The sequence below is a fragment of the Dreissena polymorpha genome, chromosome 13, assembly GCF_020536995.1.
Source record: "Dreissena polymorpha isolate Duluth1 chromosome 13, UMN_Dpol_1.0, whole genome shotgun sequence".
NCBI lineage: Eukaryota > Metazoa > Mollusca > Bivalvia > Myida > Dreissenidae > Dreissena > Dreissena polymorpha.
Window position 1 is genome coordinate 5,750,929 of NC_068367.1, and position 22,393 is coordinate 5,773,321.

A 22,393-nucleotide genomic window follows, 5' to 3' on the forward strand; every position below is an offset into this window, starting at 1 on the left:
AATGCATACTTCTACTACTACTACTACTACTACTACTACTACTACTACTACTACTACTACTACTACTACTACTACTACTACTACTACTACTTTAACTACTACTGCTGCTGCTGCTGCTGCTACTACTACTACTACTACTACTTCTACTACTACTACTACTACTACTACTACTACTACTACTACTACTACTACTACTACTCTACTACTACTACTACTACTACTACTACTACTACTACTACTACTACTACTACTACTACTACTACTACTACTTCTACTACTACTACTAATACTAGTACACCACCACCACCACCCACCCACCCATCCACCCCACCCCACCCCACCCCACCCCACCCACCCATCCACCAACCACCACCACCACCACCACCACCATTCACAGTGACAAAAAACATATTCACACAATGGCTGCTACTACAACTTATAGCCCATATAGGGGGGCATGCATGTTTTACAAACAGCCCTTGTTAAAGATAGCAACTTGATATTTGGCATGCATGTGTATCTCATGGAGCTGCACATTTTTAGTGGTGAAAGGTCAAGGTCATCCTTCAAGGTCAAAGGTCAATTATATGGCTTCAAAGCGGCGCAATAGGTGGCATTGTGTTTCTGACAAACACATCTCTTGTTTAATTATATAGGCGTATAATAAATGTTTTGATTTAAATGAATTATGCATGAAATGCACAATTTCCACGAGGATACCATCAAGGTTTTCATCATAACACGAAGTAACTGTCCACGATTTTATCGTGGGGAGTACACATTACAGACCGATTAGTGTGCTTGGTATTACTATAACGCGCGTTTTATTTACATTGCTGATCTCACGCGTTCTTCTCGAGCATCTATTCTCATGTTGTTGCTCGGTATAATTGACAGGTGACTTTAACGACTCAAACTTCTCAACACCATTACTGACATGACCGGCGATAAACAAACAATGGAGGTGTGAAGCTGTTTGCCAGTTCGCATGTTTTGATAATAGCTCAGCTACACAAAACTTGACAGGTGACGCAACTTACTTGATAATAACAAACCCAATCTTGACAAGACGTATGAAATTGTGTAAACAAACGCAAAAACAATACCCAAAATTTTATTAACACATTTGAAGAGCAAGAAAAATAATCATAAATATTGGGAAAGACCTTGCCGTCATACTATTGTAAATCGCCAAGAGCCCCCAAAATAAAATGTGTATTCCTTAGGTACAATAGGGTATAATATTGTGGGAAAAAACAATAACATTCAAATAAAAATGGCTTCCTTGTTTTTCATTTTCTTCTTCAAATTTATTGGATTTAAATGCTGTATACGTACCTGAAAAAGATAGAAAATGTTAATGTTAACTTTATAACGTTTGACCATCTATATTCAGTTCATAAATATAGCGCAATTACACTGTACTCCAATATAACGCGGATGACGGGGTCCAAGCCACGCAACAGCGTTATAAATGGACAGCGTTATAAATTTTGAGCTTATTTATTTAAGGGGGCTATAAAAACAGGTATAGTATAGCCTATAATATAGGTCCTGTGTATTGTCATGCTGTGTTGTCATCGGCAAATACATGCATATAAACCGAATCGAACGATAACAGTATACATACCGCTTTTCTAATGTGCACATTTATCCGATAATCTAATATAATTACAACATCACTTACGAAAAGATAATGTTAAACATTTATGACAAGAAATATGTTTACGAATTTCATAAACAAATTCATATGCCTACGCCATTTTCAGAAAAAATAGTACACTGCATTATGGGACACAGATTTCATTGGACGAGCAATTTAAATTTAGATTGAATGCAATACGATACATGTACAAAGAAATGTTTTATTGGGTCATACGCAGCATGTAAAAAAAGGTGCTTTCCGTGGACTTTATGATAACGGGCAAAAATTTAAGTGCATCTCTGATAACTATTACACTGTGTTAGCATGTAAATAAATCGTCAGGATTTTTTAATTTATTTTTCATATACGTACTGAAACATTAAACATACAAAAAGATCTTTTTATTCATCAAGAATGTATAGCATATAATAAACGATATCATACACAGTCATAGTTTATACAATGAAATACAATACACGATAAATACAAAACATAAACAGCAAATCGTTTGAAATAACTTTAATATTATAATTATTCCACTTGCACTGGCCTTATTGAAATTAGCGCACTGAACCGCTCTTATTGGGAATACATGTAATAAACACGGACTCGCGAGTTTTCACACCTTTATTGACATTACACAACATATTAACACCAATTAGCTGTCAAGTGTCATTCAACCTCTTATCGATTGAAATCAGTTAAACAGACGGATAAAGTAATCAAGCTGTGATCGCCGGCTTCTTTGAATTTTTTGAAAATACATGAAGTTGCATAACATGGATTTGAATCAGAAATGGAAGGTTGGAGAAAAAACGGGGTCAAAGGACCCCCCGCGTTATATTGGACACAGCGTTATAAGGGACCGCACTATATTGGAGTTACAGTGTATTAACATAGTTACTTTAAAAAAACGGGGAGCAGAATGGTGCAAGTTACCGTACCCCGGTAACTGACAAGGAAAAAATCTCTTGGCATTGCTGTAGCGTATATATCTCGCATCAAGTTTTTAGCTCACCTGATTGCTCAGGTGAGCTTTTGTGACCGGTCTTTGTGCATCGTATGTCCGTCCGTCCATTAACATTTGCTCGTAAACACTCTAGAGGCCACATTTCTTGTCCCAGCTTCTTGAAACTTGGTCAGAAGCTTTGTCCCAATGAAATCTCGGCTGACTTCGAAACTGGGTTGTGCCGGGTCAAAAACTAGGTCACTAGGTAAAAAAAAAGAAAAACCTTGTAAACACTGTAGAAGTCACATTTCATGCCCAATCTTCATGTAACTTTGTCAAAATGTTTGTCTTAATGATATCTTGGTTGAGTTCAAAAGTGGTTCGGATCCGTTGAAAAACATGGCCGCCAGTGGGCGGGGCAGTTTTCCTTATTTGGCTATAAAGAAACCTTGTAAACTCTCTAGAAGTCACAATTTTTGCCCTATCATCATGAAAGTTGGTCAAAACATTGGTTCAATTGATGTCTCGGACAAGTTCGAAAATGGTTGGGATCGGTGAAAAAACATGGCCGCCAGTGGGCGGGGCATTTTTCTCTATATGTTTATAGTGAAAACATGTGAACACAGTAGAAGTCACATTTTTGGCTCAATTTTCATGAAATTTGCTCAAAACATTTGTTTCCTTAATACGAGAGTTGAGTTGAAACATGGTTCCGGTCAGTTGAATAACATGGCTACTGGGAGGGGGGCAGTTTTCTCATTATGCCCCCCCCCCCTTTCGAAAAGAGGGGTTATATTGTTTTGCTCATGTCGGTCCGTCCGTCCACCAGATGGTTTCCGGATGATAACTCAAGAACGCTTATGTCAAGGATCATGAAACTTCATAGGTACATTGATCATGACTCGCAGATGACCCCTATTGATTTTCAGGTCACTAGGTCAAAGGTCAAGGTCACGATGACCCGAAATAGTAAAATGGTTTCCGGATGATAACTCAAGAACACTTATGCCTAGGATCATGAAACTTCATAGATACATTGATCATGACTTGCAGATGACCCCTATTGATTTTCAGGTCACTAGGTCAAAGGTCAAGGTCACAGTGACCCAAAGCAGTAAAATGGTTTCCGGATAATAACTCAAAAACGCTTATGCCTAGGATCATGAAACATCATAGATACATTGATCATGACTTGCAAATAACCCCTATTGATTTTTAGGTCACTAGGTCAAAGGTCAAGATGACCCGAAATAGTAAAATGGTTTCCGGATGATAACTCAAGAATAATTAGGCCCAGGATCATGAAACTTCATAGGTACATTGATCATAACTCGTAGATGACCCCTATTGATTTTCAGGTCACTAGGTCAAAGGTCAAGGTCATGATGACCTGAAATAGTAAAATGGTTTCCGGATAATAACTCCAGAATGCTTAGGCTTAGGATCATGAAATTTCATATGTACATTGATCATGACTCGTAGATGACCCCTATTGATTTTCAGGTCACTAGGTCAAAGGTCAAGGTCATGGTTACCCGAAATAGTAAAATGGTTTCCAGATGATAACTCAAGAACGCTTATGCCTAGGATCATGAAACTTCATATGTACATTGATCATGACTCGAAGATGACCCCTATTGATTTTCAGGTCACTAGGTCACAGTGCCAATAAACGTATTCACACAATGGCTGTCAAGGTCACGGTGACTCAACTTAGAAAAATGGTTTCCTGATGATAACTCAGAATGCTTATGCCTAGGATCATGAAACTTCATAGGTACATTGATCATGACTTGCAGATGAAATAATGATGAAACTTGACCAGGATGCTTGTCTGGACAATATCTAAGTCAAGTTTGACATTTGGTAAAGATTGAATGAACCGACTCCTCTCAGATGAGCAAACTAGGGCCATCTTGGCCCTCTTGTTAAAATTAAATTTTGGGGTAGAAAAGTGCGCCTTCTACACAATGTTTTACGGTAGAATGATCCACACATTCAACATTTTAAGCACATTTGAAAATGTCCGATGGAAATTCCTCTGTTTTTGTACAAAAAAGGAAATACACGAATTAACATTTCCACAAAAGAGGCGTTTTTTTAAAAAACAACAAAATGTCATGAAGACAATTCTCTTTTTTATAAATTAGTATGTATGTTCCTTTGGTGATCCTGTATTTAATACGAGTATCATGGTTTTAGTATAATGGAATAAAAGTATTCTGTATGCTACTTAATGTCATTGGGGGAAAAAAGCAGCATTCTGGGGCTTATAATGCACCTTTACAGTGGTAGGTAGTTCTTATTGGTTTAGCAACCCAAGGTTAATAAGGCATAGCTCTGAGAAAATGGGGCTTAATGTAAGCATGCATAGTGTCGTCCTAGATTAACCTGTGCAGTTGGCACAGGCTCATCAGGGACCACACTTTCTGTCTAAACTGGATTTTTGTATAGAGGCGACTTCTTTTAAAACGATAAATAAACATAAAAGTGGAAAGCAGTGTAGTCTTTGATCAGCCTTTGCAAACTGAACAAGCTTATCTGGGAAACATTTTGGGCAACTGCAGTTAACCCTGTTTTCTCACCTCTTGTTACTTTTAACTTGACACTTGACATGATAAGTTGTTTGTAACTGCAATACAGAATGAAAAGATGAAAGTTTGAGGCATTTGATAATAAACTAAGAGAGAAGTTTAGAAGGCATTTGATAATAAACCAAGAGAGCAGGCATTTGATAATAAACCCAGAAAGATTAGAAGGCATTTGATAATAAACCAAGAGAGAAGGCATTTGATAATAAACCAAGAGAGAAGTTTAGAAGGCATTTGATAATAAACCAAGATTAGAAGGCATTTGATAATAAACCAAGATTAGAAGGCATTTGATAATAAACCAAGAGAGAAGTTTAGAAGGCATTTGATAATAAACCAAGAGAGCAGGCATTTGATAATAAACCCAGAAAGAAGATTAGAAGGCATTTGATAATAAACCAAGAGAGAAGGCATTTGATAATAAACCAAGAGAGAAGTTTAGAAGGCATTTGATAATAAACCAAGATTAGAAGGCATTTGATAATAAACCAAGAGAGCAGGCATTTGATAATAAACCCAGAAAGAAGATTAGAAGGCATTTGATAATAAACCAAGAGAGAAGGCATTTGATAATAAACCAAGAGAGAAGTTTAGAAGGCATTTGATAATAAACCAAGATTAGATGCCATTTGATAGTAAACCAAGATTAGAAGGCATTTGATAATAAACCAAGAGAGAAGGCATTTGATAAAACCAAGAGAGAAGTTTAGGAGGCATTTGATAATAAACCGAGATTAGAAGGCATTTGATAATTAACCAAGATTTGAAGGCATTTGATAATAAACCAAGAGAGATGGCATTTCATAATAAACCAAGAGAGAAGTTTAGAAGGCATTTGATAATAAACCTAGAGAGAAGGCATTTGATAATAAACCAAGAGAGAAGGCATTTGAATAAAACACTTATGAAAGATATACAGCAAACATGCTAAGATGTATTTGCTGCTTTTATGGCATGACCTTTCAGTAAATTAAACTACAAAGATATTACCTATTTGAAAAGCGCACTATTTTCTCTTCATTGTTCCACTTCTGTGCTCTTGTATAAAACCCATGTTTAACCCTTCACTCCCACTTATTTCAATTTGACAATTGCGCAATCATGCACAATAGTTGGCAACCAGTAACAGCAGCTGCTTGAAGAAGTAATCTTGAAAATTGTCATTTAATGTCGCTTGATTGAAGGCTCGCAGTTTTAATGGCATCTCTGTGTAATGTAAGTGTGATGTTAGTGTGACATTTGGGAAATGTAACAAGCAAAATGCAGTCATAAATTACAGGGACTGCACAGTTTCCCTGTAAAATTGAATTTAACAAAAACAGTAGATGCCTGGCTATAACATGTGAATGTACTGGTATATTAAACTTTCCTCAAATAGCGCCTTACATGTGCTGTTAAATTCTATGGTTTTGTTGTTGCAATGGATGTTTTTGGCTAAGGCCAACAAGCATTAATTATTGTATCTTTTTGTTTGGTTTGAGAACTTTACACATTTTGGAATCAAAACAAGTTTCCAATAGGCAAAATATATTGTTCATTTCCACTGGTAATTGTTTATATATCTTTTTAAAGATACACAATATATTTCCGTCTTGAATAAGGATGTAAAATGTAATCAATATCTGTTCAACATCCTTTGTTATAATGTGAAAGTTAATATAGAGAATAGGATTGAACACAGCACAATTACCTCGAATTGATAAGATGAGGGTTAGCAGGGAATTGATAAGATGAGGGTTAGCAGGGAATTGATAAGATGAGGATTAGCAGGGAATTGATAAGATGAAGGTTAGCAGGGAAATTTAAGGGTTTGTACATTTTTACGCCTTATGATCATGAAATATGGTATATCATTTGTTTTTTTACAACACATATACACAAATGAGCCGAGAGGGACTATAAGGTTAACCCATTTATGCCTAGTGGACTCTCCCATCCTTCTAAATTGGATCAATTTATTTCCAAAATTAGGGATGTGTTGTATATTTTTATTTCTATATTTAGAATAATTCTTACAGAAATTCCTTTAAGCAAACAGCACAGACCCTGATGAGACGCAGCATTATGCGGCGTCTCATCAGGGTCTACACTGTTTACCAAGGCCTTTTTTCTAGACGCTAGGCATAAATTGGTTAAGATGCTCATACATCATGAAGAGCTCAAAAGAGCAAGGAATTCAAATCTTCGCCATGGAGATGCTGACAGCAAACGTTTGTGTGCTTTACAGAATTCCTTGAATTGGTAGACTGTCTAACCATTCTGATGGAATCCTCAAATCCTCTCGGTTGACAGGCATCTTGTCATTCTGTAATGATGGTTGAGACAGGCATGACAAGACATAGGAAACACAGCTGGGGCAGAAAGCGTTGACAGATATTGTAAATCTTATGGTGAAGTGCTGCACAAATTCAATTTTACAAAAGTACAAACAAAAACAGTTACCCAAATGTATCTAGCTGCAATGCATATAAATCAGCCTTGCCATGAGAAAACAGGGCTTAATGTTTATGTGTAAATTGTTGTCCCAGAATCGCCTGTGAAGTCCGCGCAGGCTAATCAGGGACGACACTTTGTGACTAGACTATTTTTGCTGAGAAGAGACTTCTACTAAGACAGTGTAAGTGTTGTCTCTGATAAGCCTTTGTCCACTCCATGGGCTCATCGGGTACTACACTTTATGTCCACTCCATGGGCTCATCGGGTACTACACTTTATGTCCACTCCATGGGCTCATCGGGTACTACACTTTATGTCCACTCCATGGGCTCATCGGGTACTACACTTTATGTCCACTCCATGGGCTCATCGGGTACTACACTTTATGTCAACTCCATGGGCTCATCGGGTACTACACTTTATGTCGACTCCATGGGCTCATTGGGCACTACACTTTATGTCGACTCCATGGGCTCATCGGGTACTACACTTTATGTCAACTCCATGGGCTCATCGGGTACTACACTTTATGTCGACTCCATGGGCTCATCGGGTACTACACTTTATGTCAACTCCATGGGCTCATTGGGTACTACACTTTATGTCCACTCCATGGGCTCATCGGGTACTACACTTTATGTCAACTCCATGGGCTCATCGGGTACTACACTTTATGTCAACTCCATGGGCTCATCGGGTACTACACTTTATGTCAACTCCATGGGCTCATTGGGCACTACACTTTATGTCAACTCCATGGGCTCATTGGGCACTACACTTTATGTCAACTCCATGGGCTCATCGGGTACTACACTTTATGTCAACTCCATGGGCTCATTGGGCACTACACTTTATGTCCACTCCATGGGCTCATCGGGTACTACACTTTATGTCAACTCCATGGGCTCATTGGGCACTACACTTTATGTCAACTCCATGGGCTCATTGGGCACTACACTTTATGTCGACTCCATGGGCTCATTGGGCACTACACTTTATGTCGACTCCATGGGCTCATCGGGTACTACACTTTATGTCCTCTCCATGGGCTCATCGGGTACTACACTTTATGTCAACTCCATGGGCTCATTGGGCACTACACTTTATGTCAACTCCATGGGCTCATTGGGCACTACACTTTATGTCCACTCCATGGGCTCATCGGGTACTACACTTTATGTCAACTCCATGGGCTCATTGGGCACTACACTTTATGTCCACTCCATGGGCTCATCGGGTACTACACTTTATGTCGACTCCATGGGCTCATCGGGTACTACACTTCATGTCGACTCCATGGGCTCATCGGGTACTACACTTTATGTCGACTCCATGAGCTCATCGGGTACTACACTTTATGTCCTCTCCATGGGCTCATCGGGTACTACACTTTATGTCGACTCCATGGGCTCATTGGGTACTACACTTTATGTCGACTCCATGGGCTCATCGGGTACTACACTTTATGTCCACTCCATGGGCTCATCGGGTACTACACTTTATGTCGACTCCATGGGCTCATCGGGTACTACACTTTATGTCGACTCCATGGGCTCATCGGGTACTACACTTTATGTCGACTCCATGGGCTCATCGGGTACTACACTTTATGTCCACTCCATGGGCTCATCGGGTACTACACTTTATGTCGACTCCATGAGCTCATCCGGTACTACACTTTATGTCGACTCCATGGGCTCATTGGTTACTACACTTTATGTCGACTCCATGAGCTCATTGGGTACTACACTTTATGTCGACTCCATGGGCTCATTGGGTACTACACTTTATGTCGACTCCATGAGGTCATTGGGTACTACACTTTATGTCCACTCCATGGGCTCATCGGGTACTACACTTTATGTCGACTCCATGGGCTCATCGGGTACTACACTTTATGTCGACTCCATGGGCTCATTGGGTACTACACTTTATGTCGACTCCATGGGCTCATCGGGTACTACACTTAATGTCGACTCCATGGGCTCATCGGGTACTACACTTTATGTCGACTCCATGAGCTCATCGGGTACTACACTTTATGTCCACTCCATGGGCTCAGCGGGTACTACACTTTATGTCGACTCCATGAGCTCATCAGGTACTACACTTTATGTCGACTCCATGGGCTCATCGGGTACTACACTTTATGTCCACTCCATGGGCTCATCGGGTACTACACTTTATGTCAACTCCATGGGCTTATCGGGTACTACACTTTATGTCGACTCCATGAGGTCATTGGGTACTGCACTTTATGTCCACTCCATGGGCTCAACGGGTACTACACTTTATGTCGACTCCATGGGCTCATCGGGTACTACACTTTATGTCCACTCCATGGGCTCATCGGGTACTACACTTTATGTCCACTCCATGGGCTCATCGGGTACTACACTTTATGTCAACTCCATGGGCTCATCGGGTACTACACTTTATGTCGACTCCATGGGCTCATTGGGCACTACACTTTATGTCGACTCCATGGGCTCATCGGGTACTACACTTTATGTCAACTCCATGGGCTCATCGGGTACTACACTTTATGTCGACTCCATGGGCTCATCGGGTACTACACTTTATGTCAACTCCATGGGCTCATTGGGTACTACACTTTATGTCCACTCCATGGGCTCATCGGGTACTACACTTTATGTCAACTCCATGGGCTCATCGGGTACTACACTTTATGTCAACTCCATGGGCTCATCGGGTACTACACTTTATGTCAACTCCATGGGCTCATTGGGCACTACACTTTATGTCAACTCCATGGGCTCATTGGGCACTACACTTTATGTCAACTCCATGGGCTCATCGGGTACTACACTTTATGTCAACTCCATGGGCTCATTGGGCACTACACTTTATGTCCACTCCATGGGCTCATCGGGTACTACACTTTATGTCAACTCCATGGGCTCATTGGGCACTACACTTTATGTCAACTCCATGGGCTCATTGGGCACTACACTTTATGTCGACTCCATGGGCTCATTGGGCACTACACTTTATGTCGACTCCATGGGCTCATCGGGTACTACACTTTATGTCCTCTCCATGGGCTCATCGGGTACTACACTTTATGTCAACTCCATGGGCTCATTGGGCACTACACTTTATGTCAACTCCATGGGCTCATTGGGCACTACACTTTATGTCCACTCCATGGGCTCATCGGGTACTACACTTTATGTCAACTCCATGGGCTCATTGGGCACTACACTTTATGTCCACTCCATGGGCTCATCGGGTACTACACTTTATGTCGACTCCATGGGCTCATCGGGTACTATACTTCATGTCGACTCCATGGGCTCATCGGGTACTACACTTTATGTCGACTCCATGAGCTCATCGGGTACTACACTTTATGTCCTCTCCATGGGCTCATCGGGTACTACACTTTATGTCGACTCCATGGGCTCATTGGGTACTACACTTTATGTCGACTCCATGGGCTCATCTGGTACTACACTTTATGTCCACTCCATGGGCTCATCGGGTACTACACTTTATGTCGACTCCATGGGCTCATCGGGTACTACACTTTATGTCGACTCCATGGGCTCATCGGGTACTACACTTTATGTCGACTCCATGGGCTCATCGGGTACTACACTTTATGTCCACTCCATGGGCTCATCGGGTACTACACTTTATGTCGACTCCATGAGCTCATCCGGTACTACACTTTATGTCGACTCCATGGGCTCATTGGGTACTACACTTTATGTCGACTCCATGAGCTCATTGGGTACTACACTTTATGTCGACTCCATGGGCTCATTGGGTACTACACTTTATGTCGACTCCATGAGGTCATTGGGTACTACACTTTATGTCCACTCCATGGGCTCATCGGGTACTACACTTTATGTCGACTCCATGGGCTCATCGGGTACTACACTTTATGTCGACTCCATGGGCTCATTGGGTACTACACTTTATGTCGACTCCATGGGCTCATCGGGTACTACACTTAATGTCGACTCCATGGGCTCATCGGGTACTACACTTTATGTCGACTCCATGAGCTCATCGGGTACTACACTTTATGTCCACTCCATGGGCTCAGCGGGTACTACACTTTATGTCGACTCCATGAGCTCATCAGGTACTACACTTTATGTCGACTCCATGGGCTCATCGGGTACTACACTTTATGTCCACTCCATGGGCTCATCGGGTACTACACTTTATGTCAACTCCATGGGCTTATCGGGTACTACACTTTATGTCGACTCCATGAGGTCATTGGGTACTGCACTTTATGTCCACTCCATGGGCTCAACGGGTACTACACTTTATGTCGACTCCATGGGCTCATCGGGTACTACACTTTATGTCCACTCCATGGGCTCATCAAGTACTACACTTTATGTCGACTCCATGGGCTTATCGGGTACTACACTTTATGTCGACTCCATGGGCTCATCGGGTACTTCACTTTATGTCGACTCCATGGGCTCATCGGGTACTACACTTTATGTCAACTCCATGGGCTCATCGGGTACTACACTTTATGTCGACTCCATGCGCTCATCGGGTACTACACTTTATGTCGACTCCATGAGCTCATCGGGTACTACACTTTATGTCGACTGCAGGAGCTCATCGGGTACTACACTTTATGTCGACTCCATGAGCTCATCGGGTACTACACTTTATGTCGACTCCATGGGCTCATCGGGTACTACACTTTATGTCCACTCCATGGGCTCATCGGGTACTACACTTTATGTCGACTCCATGGGCTCATCGGGTACTACACTTTATGTCCACTCCATGGGCTCATCGGGTACTACACTTTATGTCCACTCCATGGGCTCATCGGGTACTACACTTTATGTCCACTCCATGGGCTCATCGGGTACTACACTTTATGCACATGCGTTTAGCCCCTGTTTCACAGAACAAGGCTCTTAAATGAAATGCCATATGAGAATTACAGGCTCAAACCCTTTGATTATCCTTTGTTGTACAGGTTTAACTCATGAACAGTTTACATGTAACAGTGTCACAAGTAAAACATTGAAAACCAGATACTCTGGATAAATTAATGAGTACTGTACAGGACAGTTTCCTGTTCATTTGAGCCGCTTTCTGGAAAAACTGGGCTTAATGCATTTGCTTTAAGTGTTGTCACAGATAAGCCTGTCCGGACAGGGACGACACTGTCCGTTTTTATGAAATGTTTGCATTACAAGTAAGTCTCTTCTAGATGACTATCGAGTCTTTGCGGAAAAAGCCATCCCTGATTAGCCTATATTGCTAAGGCTTATATGGGATTACCATTTATCCCATCATCAGACGTGCATTGTCAAAATAAACCACTGTGGAATAAATTTTCCTCTATTTCGGCAGTGCTGAAATATAGCTGTCATGCGCGGTGGAGAATGGTCATATTAATCGGAATCAACTATAAAGTAATCATTTTTAGTAAAATCTAATCAGATTCAACAAAACAAACAATTTGGTACCAAGATGTAATATATTTTTAACACATAATGCAACTCAAAAAGCAAAAAAACATTATTTACAAATATTAAGTGCACGTACTTGTGACGTCATTATTAACACGTCATACGACACAATGCATATTCTTTCATGCTAAAGCTGCAGTTGTTTAGTGTTTTGTTTTCATTGTTTCTTAAAAATAGGGGACGTAGAGGTATGATAAACAGAAAAACAGGTTAGTTACTGATCTTTTTGTAATGTATTAGGCTCGGCACGATTAAAATAATGAAACAATGTTTGCTTAAAATAACTTTGGGATTTTCCGTGTAGTTCGATTTTCCTATTCTATTTTTAAAGAAATAATTTACGACTAAAAATTGAAAATTGATGGGTTAAATCAAATACTAGGTCGGTGCCGAATAAAGCAAAGTTTATTTTGCTCGGCACGAAAATCTGCCAATAATGTTTGCTTAAAATAACTTTGGGATTTTCCGTGTAGTTTGATTTTCCTATTCTATTTTTAAAGAAATAATTTACGACTAAAAATTGAAAATTGATGGGTTAAATCAAATACTAGGTCGGTGCCGAATAAAGCAAAGTTTATTTTGCTCGGCACGAAAATCTGAACCACTCGCCAAGGCTCGTGGTTCAGATTTTCTAAGCCTCGCAAAATAAACTTTGCTTTATTGGGCACTGATTTAGTATTCTCTATTTACGCAAATGCATGAAAGCCCATTTTTCCAGAGCGGGCTTCATATATTTATTTCACCATGAAACATTGAAAACCAGATACTCTTTATAAACCTGATATTTAGGTACTATTCAGTTCAGTTTCTTGTTCATTTCCAATTGCTTGATTAGAAAACTGCTGTGTTTGTGCAGGAGGCAGTGAATGTTAACGAGCTATAACTGGTTAATGAGGACAGGGTAGATAACTGTGTAGATAGGCATCATGAGCAGAGATGTGCAGCACATGGAACCATGTGTGTTGTTGACACTGGTGGTCGTATTTTTATGCTCCCACAAAGTGGGAGGCATTAAGTTTTGCACTTGTTTGTACTTCTGTCAGTGTGTTTTTAACTTCTCATTAGCACTGAGTAGATCTGGCTCAAACGTGTGCAGTCGAATGACCTTAATGTGTAGATGATGGCAAAGAAAGCAGTGTTATAGATAATTTTTTACCCATAGGGTTGAATACCCCCACTTTTCAAAGCATGGGGGTAAATGGTCAAAATTTGCCTTGCTTGAAGGGTAATCTGCTAAAAGTAAAACAAGAATATAGCCGCAGTACAGACAGTCAGACACACTACTTTAATCATGTTTAACACAATAAACCATTAACTATGTATTCCTTCAAAGAAGTAGGTTTCTTAAAGTGTTTTTTGTTTTTAACTGCCTTGGTCTATAGGCTTCCACCATCGTGAGCCTTGGAAAACTTTTTTGCCAACTTTCAACAGTTGTTTTATAAGCGTTTAAGTGTGTCCTTTTTGATTTGAAAACAGAGAAAATTAAATCATTCAGTATTGGCAGTACACTGTTTTTACTTGATACAACTTTTGCCGTATAAAAAGAATCAATATTACTTTGGGAAGTAATTTGTATTGGCTTCGAAGAAGCCATGTTGACCTCTTAATATAATTTAATAAACACATAAACGCTTGACTGTTTGTTAAAAAAATCAATACTAAATTTACCATGCGTCTAGATGAAACAGAGTATAAATACCGACTGGCTTACTATTTCTTCAATCCAGCGCACAAATTATCTATAATTATTACGATAACCAGTCTCATATAATGGCGAGAGACAATCAGCTGTTTATATTTTTGTTTACGCTATACGCAGAGAATTTATATCATTTGCGTAAGTCTAGATTGGCTTGCTTATATGTACGCATGGAAATGATAAATTGAGTGAATCTTGATATTTCTAATGCGTATATTACGCTGATACGCAGCTTATCTAGAACACTGAGAAAGGAAATATTGCTGTGACAACTTTTGGCAGAACTATTACCCTTTGTCTTTTTGTTTACTGTAGACTATTTTGTGGATTTGAAAGTGTTGCAACAGGTGTTGTTGGGGCATCAGTGTCTGTGACACATTGCTCATGTATAAGTTGACCAAAATAGTTGTACATTCTTCAGAACTTGAATCCATATGACATATTTTACAAAAAATAACTTTGCTTATACCTTGTTCCTAGCGATTTACATTTTGATATTTCTCCGATTTTAGGGTTATGAAGTGTAATGAAGTGCATGTAGGGTTATGAAGTGAGTCTAAAGGTTATGAAGTGAGTCTAACGGCTATGAAGTGTGTGTGAGAGTTATGAAGTGTGTCTCAGTGTAATGAAGTGAGTCTTAGAGTTATGAAGTGAGTCTAAGGGTTATGAAGTGAGTCTTAGGGCTATGAAGTGAGTCTAAGGGTTATAAAGTGAGTCTGAGGGTTATGAAGTGAGTCTAAGGGTTATGAAGTGAGTCCTAGGGTTGTAAAGTGAGTCTCAGGGTTATGAAGTGAGTCATAGGGTAATGAAGTGAGTCTGAGCGTTGTAAAGTGAGTATAAGGGTTATGAAGTGAGTCTAAGGGTTATGAAGTGAGTCTTAGGGCTATGAAGTGAGTCTAAGGGTTATAAAGTGAGTCTGAGGGTTATGAAGTGAGTCTAAGGGTTATGAAGTGAGTCCTAGGGTTGTAAAGTGAGTCTCAGGGCTATGAAGTGAGTCTAAGGGTAATGAAGTGAGTCTGAGCGTTGTAAAGTGAGTATAAGGGTTATGAAGTGAGTCTAAGGGTCATGAAGTGAGTCTGAGGGTTATGAAGTGAGTCTAAGGGTCATGAAGTGAGTCTGAGGGTTATGAAGTGAGTCTGAGGGTTATGAAGTGAGTCTGAGGGTTATGAAGTGAGTCTGAGGGTTATGAAGTGAGTCTGAGGGTTATGAAATGAGTCTAAGGGTTATGAAGTGTGTCTAAGGGTAATGAAGTGAGTCAGAGGATTGTGAAGGGAGTCTGAGGGTTATGAAGTGAGTCTAATGGTTGTTAAGTGAGTCTGAAGGTAATGCAGTGAGTCTGTTGGTAATGAAGTGAGTCTGAGGGTTATGAAATGAGTCTGAGGGTTATGAAGTGAGTTGAGGGTTTTGAAGTGAGTCTGAGAGTTATGAAATGAGTCTAAGGGTAATGAAGTGAGTCTGAGGGTTATGAAGTGAGTCTAAGGGTTATGAAGTGAGTCTGATGGTTATGAGGTGAGTTTGAGGGTTATGAAGTGAATCTGAGGGTTATGAAGTGTGTCTAAGGGTAATGAAGTAAGTCTAAGGGTTATGAAGTGAGTCTAATGGTTATTAAGTGAGTCTTAGGGTTGTTAAGTGAGTCTGAGGGTTATGAAGTGTGTCTAAGGGTAATGAAGTGCGTCTAAGGGTTATGAAGTGAGTCTAATGGTTATTAAGTGAGTCTTAGGGTTGTATAGTAGTCTGAGGGTTATGAAGTAAGTCTGAGGGTAATGAGGGTTATGAAGTGAGTCTGAGGGTTATGAAGTGAGTCTGAGGGTTATGAAGTGAGTCTTAGGGTAATGAAGTGAGTCTAAGGGTTATGAAGTGAGTCTAATGGTTATTAAGTGAGTCTTAGGGTTGTAAAGTGAGTCTGAGGGTTATGAAGTGAGTCTGAGGGTTATGAAGTGAGTCTGAGGGTTATGAAATGAGTCTGAGGGTTATGAAGTGAGTTGAGGGTTATTAAGTGAGTCTTAGGGTAATGAAGTGAGTCTAAGGGTTATGAAGTGAGTCTTATGGTTATTAAGTGAGTCTTAGGGTTGTAAAGTGAGTCTGAGGGTTATGAAGTGAGTCTGAGGGTTATGAAGTGAGTGTGAGAGTTATGGAAATGAGTCTATGGGTTATGAAATGAGTCTAAGGGTCATGAAGTGAGTCTGAGGGTTATGAAGTGAGTCTGAGGGTTATGAAGTGAGTCTGAGGGTTATGAAATGAGTCTAAGGGTTATGAAGTGAGTCTAATGGTTATTAAGTGAGTCTTAGGGTTGTTAAGTGAGTCTGAGGGTTATGAAGTGAGTCTGACGGTTATGAAGTGTGTCTAAGGGTAATGAAGTGTGTTTAAGGGTTATGAAGTGTGTCTTATGGTTATTAAGTGAGTCTTAGGGTTGTATAGTGAGTATGGGGGTTTTGAAGTAAGTCTGAGGGTAATGAGGGTTATGAAGTGAGTCTGAGGGTTATGAAGTGAGTCTGAGGGTTATGAAGTGAGTTGAGGGTTATGAAGTGAGTGTGAGAGTTATGAAATGAGTCTATGGGTTATGAAATGAGTCTAAGGGTCATGAAGTGAGTCTGAGGGTTATGAAGTGAGTCTGAGGGTTATGAAGTGAGTCTGAGGGTTATGAAATGAGTCTAAGGGTTATGAAGTGAGTCTAATGGTTATTAAGTGAGTCTTAGGGTTGTTAAGTGAGTCTGAGGGTTATGAAGTGAGTCTGACGGTTATGAAGTGTGTCTAAGGGTAATGAAGTGTGTTTAAGGGTTATGAAGTGTGTCTTATGGTTATTAAGTGAGTCTTAGGGTTGTATAGTGAGTCTGGGGGTTTTGAAGTAAGTCTGAGGGTAATGAGGGTTATGAAGAGAGTCTGAGGGTTATGAAGTGAGTCTGAGGGTTATGAAGTGTGTCTCAGTGTACTGAAGTGAGTCTTAGAGTTATGAAGTGAGTCTAAGGGTTATGAAGTGAGTCTAAGGGCTATGAAGTGAGTCTAAGGGTTATGAAGTGAGTCTGACGGTTATGAAGTGAGTCTAAGGGTTATGAAGTGAGTCCTAGGGTTGTAAAGTGAGTCTTAGGGTTATGAAGTGAGTCTGAGGGTTATGAAATGAGTCTGAGGGTTATGAAGTGAGTTGAGGGTTATGAAGTGAGTCTGAGAGTTATGAAATGAGTCTGAGGGTTATGAAATGAATCTGAGGGTTATGAAGTGAGATGAGGGTTATGAAGTGAGTCTAAGAGTTATGAAATGAGTCCCTGATAAGTAAACCAGCCATCTGGGACAACACTTTACGCACATGCATTTAACCCCCTTTTCACAGAGCAAGGGCCAACTTAAGCTTTTAATTTCAGGTTAATAATTCAATCAATTGATCCCATAGACTCAATAAAGGAATAGAAACATAGAAACAAGTCTGAAACATTGGTGAATACAGTCAGAATTTCAAATTGTTTGCCCCCTTGGTGCAAAATGTACCATGTTGACATTGAAATGTGAAGGCACATGGTACCTTTTTGCACCAATGGGAATATGTGTAATATTGGTGGGTAATTTGTTTGGCATGTATCAATGTACCTGAAATAAATGTGCAATTCTTCCTATGTTAATGATGTAAATAAGTTTCAGTTTAAATAGTGCCAGTGGTATTTTCTAGAATTCTAGGATGCTTTTTGTGATCATCACACAAGAAGCAATCAGAACGATTTCAAAATGATTTCTGTTTTGTAATAACATTAATGGCCTGTGAAATGAAATGCTTAACCAACTTATGAAAGAGTTGGGGGATGTAATGGGGCAAATAGCCAGATATGAATGGAGATTTTTTAATTTAAATCAATAGCACTGATGTTATGATGTTTGATAGGGTACAATATATGCCACAGGGTGCAATGTCTGTTGTGTGCCTTAAGTCTGTGCTATGAGGTATGACCAATGTTGGCAGGTCACAGAGTGTGTTAGCTTGGCTGCAGAAATAACTGGGTTAATATGATCTTTGAGATTGGAAAATAATCTTGGTAGGAAATCATCTTGTTGGCTTTACGAACAGATTAGTACTACATGGTTAGTTTTGGATTGGGATTGATATTGATCAAGAAAAGGGCACTTGGAAGTGATAATAGCAAGGTTAATCCTGATTGATTGATTGTGGTGTTAACAGCTGGCCCAGGAGAGCTGGTACAGCTGTCAATGTTGGATCACTGTGATCAGTGAGGGTTGGTGTATTGGGAATTGTTCTACAATAAGCAGGTCAGTGGACCGGGAATTATGCAAGGTAATGTTGTATTACTGTGGAATTGGTGTTTGGATTTAATATGCACATACAGTGGAACAAATTCTACCTTATTGGTAAAAAATAAAATTCTGCATCATGTAGAGTGTTTTTTTTATACAATGCAAATTTAACATGTTATATTTTTTCTCTGACACAATACTTATTTTTGACAGAAACTTTTTGTAACAATCATTTATGCAATAAAGATGAAGATAATCACTACTGACTATTTGGGATTGGATAGATCAGCATGGGGATGTTTACTTTGTTGCAGATGCGTGAATTGTTTATGAAGATGATGGTAATGGTGATGATGATGATGATGATGATCTGTGGTGGTGGTGGTGGTGGTGATTATGATGATGAAACCATTTTGATAGGTACCGTATGGTGATAATGGTGTTTATTTTCAATGATAAAGATGAAGAAGAAGATGTTGATGATGAAATCATGCTGATACATTTGCCTTTGGTGATAATTGTTTTTCATAATGAATAATTGAATCAGGAAGGATTACTTTAAAGCCATTATTACAGTTATCGCTTGTATGATCTTGATTGTATAGTTCGGATATCACCCTGTATATCAGTTGTTATCATCAGCCTGTGTTTTGTATGGGACTAGACTAGAGATCCTATCACATTATACACTGGGGCAGATTGCAGTGCAAGGGTTTTGATCTTTGATATTTGTTACTTATGTCTATTAAGTACATCAATTGTATTTCCATTGTTATGAACTTTTATGGGGTTAGGGATTAATGTCTTCTTTTAAAGACACTTGAGAAGTGATGTTTCCACCCTGGCGAGCTGTGAATAATTGTGTGAATTTGAAGGCGCCATAATGCTGTTTAGGATGTAATGCAAACAATAAGCAAATCTTTGATACTTCAAACTTTGGTTTAAGAAAAAATATATAGCTATGACTATAAATACATGTGTTGAAATATATGATATGTCATCGTACAAGCTGCCTTTGATCATTTTACAATTAGTCCTTCCTTCAGCTTGCACTATATTGACAGCAACCAGGGTTTTTTTTGGCCCGATTTTATAGCCGAAATTCGGCTATATTCCAAATCGCAAAAAGAATACTTTTTTCCCAAAATTTGCTAAAAAATTCCCAATTGGGAAAAAAGCTAATGACATCCGCTTTTTCGATTTTTAACAAAGCGTAGTCCGATACTGTTTAGACTATACCGCGATTTGGATAACGTTGGCATTATTTGTGTGCCCGATATTCTCTGTGTTGTTCAGGCGCTTATTATATTTGTGATGAAATTTAAGTGTTTTGTGATTCGGCTGAATGGAAAACAAATATGTCACACAATTCGAAATATTACTTGAAAAAGATTCCTTAGCAAAAATGTGGCCAAGCAAAAACTGTTAATTATTTTTAAGCAAGCATCATTAAATAAACAAACATCGTCAACAAGTACAAGTCCTCCCATTGAAACTCCTTCCATTGTCAATGATAGTAATTTAATAACAAGTGACTCTTTTGCATCGTCATCGTTGATTTCCGAAAGCAAAGTGCTGACTGATATTCATAAATTCAACATGTTGAAACTAGGGAAATAAGTTTGTGACTGAAGACTTTGTGTGAGTTTATTATGTGGAAAACTGTTGATCATGATGGTGTTTGTGGAGTTTGTGAATTATGATGTTGAACTCTTTCATGTAGTTTTAAATCCCAATTTATTTTCCCAATATCTTGAAAATGCTGATAAAATTCCCAATTTCAAAGCCATGGGCTATCTTCCCAAAATGCTGAGAAAAAACCCTGGCAACTGCCATCGACCCAAACACAGTTGAGCCTTGCTATGGGAAAATGGGGCTTAATGCACGTGTGTAAAGCATCTTCCCAGATTAGCCTTTGCAGTCTGCTTAGACTTATCAGGGATAGCTGCGCTGATTATTGAAAAAATCGTTCACTTAGTGATGCAAGCATGAAACTTGGCATACATTACCTTTAGGTACCCCTTTCTTCAAAAAGCACGTTAGCCACTTGAAAATTCAAAATGGCGGCATTTTTTTAAAGATGGCCGCCAATACTCTGTATTTAGCAAGAAGTACTAGTACGGTCAATATATGAAAAAATACATTCAACCACCAAAAAATTGCTACAAAGGGTATTTTAACTGATCCTGGTAGGGTACAAGGTCCTTTAACACATATCAAAAGTTTACCACAATCGGACCTCCGGAAAGTGTTTTTTTTCAAGCTGGCCGCCAAGATGGCCGACAATTACCTATTAAAGGGATCTTTTCACGCTTTGGTAAATTGACAAAATTGAAAAAAGTTGTTTCAGATTCGCACATTTTCGTTTTAGTTATGATATTTGTGAGGAAACAGTAATACTGAACATTAACCATGGTCTAATATAGCCATTATATGCATCTTTTGACGATTTTAAAACCTAAAAATTATAAAGCGTTGCAACGCGAAACGATTGAATAATTTGGAGAGTTCTGTTTTTGTCGTTAAATTTTGTGAAACTACGAAGATTGCTTATATAAAGTATAAAATACGTCCAGTACGTGTACTCGGCGGAATAGCTCAGTAGGCTAAAGCGTTTTTACTGCATGACTCTGGCAGGACTCCAGAGGTCACTGGTTCGAAACCTGCTCCGGGCAATGTTCTTTTCCTTTTTTTAATTTTATTCTTGATTTTTTACTGGAGCTTTTACGATCCAATGTTTACATTTATCAATATAAAGCATTTAATGAATAAGTTAAAAAATGCCAAAATCTGTGAAAAGGCCCCTTTAATGATCATAAATATTTAACTATACAATCAAATTTGATGAATGTGTTGTCTATAACTAAGTTTCAAGGAGCAAAGAACACATAAAGATCATCAGATATTGTTTAAGTTAACAATAGTTCACACAAATCCAACATGGCCGCCAAAATGGCCGCCAAGATGGCCACCAAAACATATAAATGATCATGACTATGTAAATATCCATTCAAATTTGATAATTTTGGTTGCTATACAAAGGTTTAAAGGGGCAAAAACACATTAAGATCATCATACACTACTTAAGTTTATTTTATTACACACAAATCCAACATGGCATCCAAAATGGCCGCCAAGATGGCCACCAAAACATATTAATGATCATAACTATGTAACTAGGGACAAAGAACACATAAAGATCATCAAACATTGTTTAAGTTTACAATATGTACACACAAATCCAACATGGCGTCTAAAATATGTCCACCAGAATCTATTAATGATCATAACTTTGTAACTTTCCACTCACAATTGATGATTTTGGTGTCTATACCGAGGTTTCGAGGGGCA

General features: G+C 39.2%; 1 protein-coding gene across 4 annotated transcripts in view; it reads left to right on the plus strand.

Moving 5' to 3' along the window:
* LOC127855428 (transmembrane protein 198-like) overlaps nucleotides 1-22,393 on the plus strand; it is a 268,058-nt gene that overhangs the window by 18,736 nt on the left and 226,929 nt on the right. The window contains exon 1 of one of the 4 annotated variants that reach the window (XM_052390995.1): nucleotides 14,877-14,944. The exons of 2 other annotated variants lie outside the window; for them this stretch is intronic. The gene's annotated coding sequence lies outside the window, so the exon portion shown is untranslated. Of the gene's footprint in view, nucleotides 1-14,876; nucleotides 14,945-19,063; nucleotides 19,083-22,393 lie in introns of those variants that run through there. One more of the 4 variants, XM_052390986.1, reaches the window with a different exon arrangement.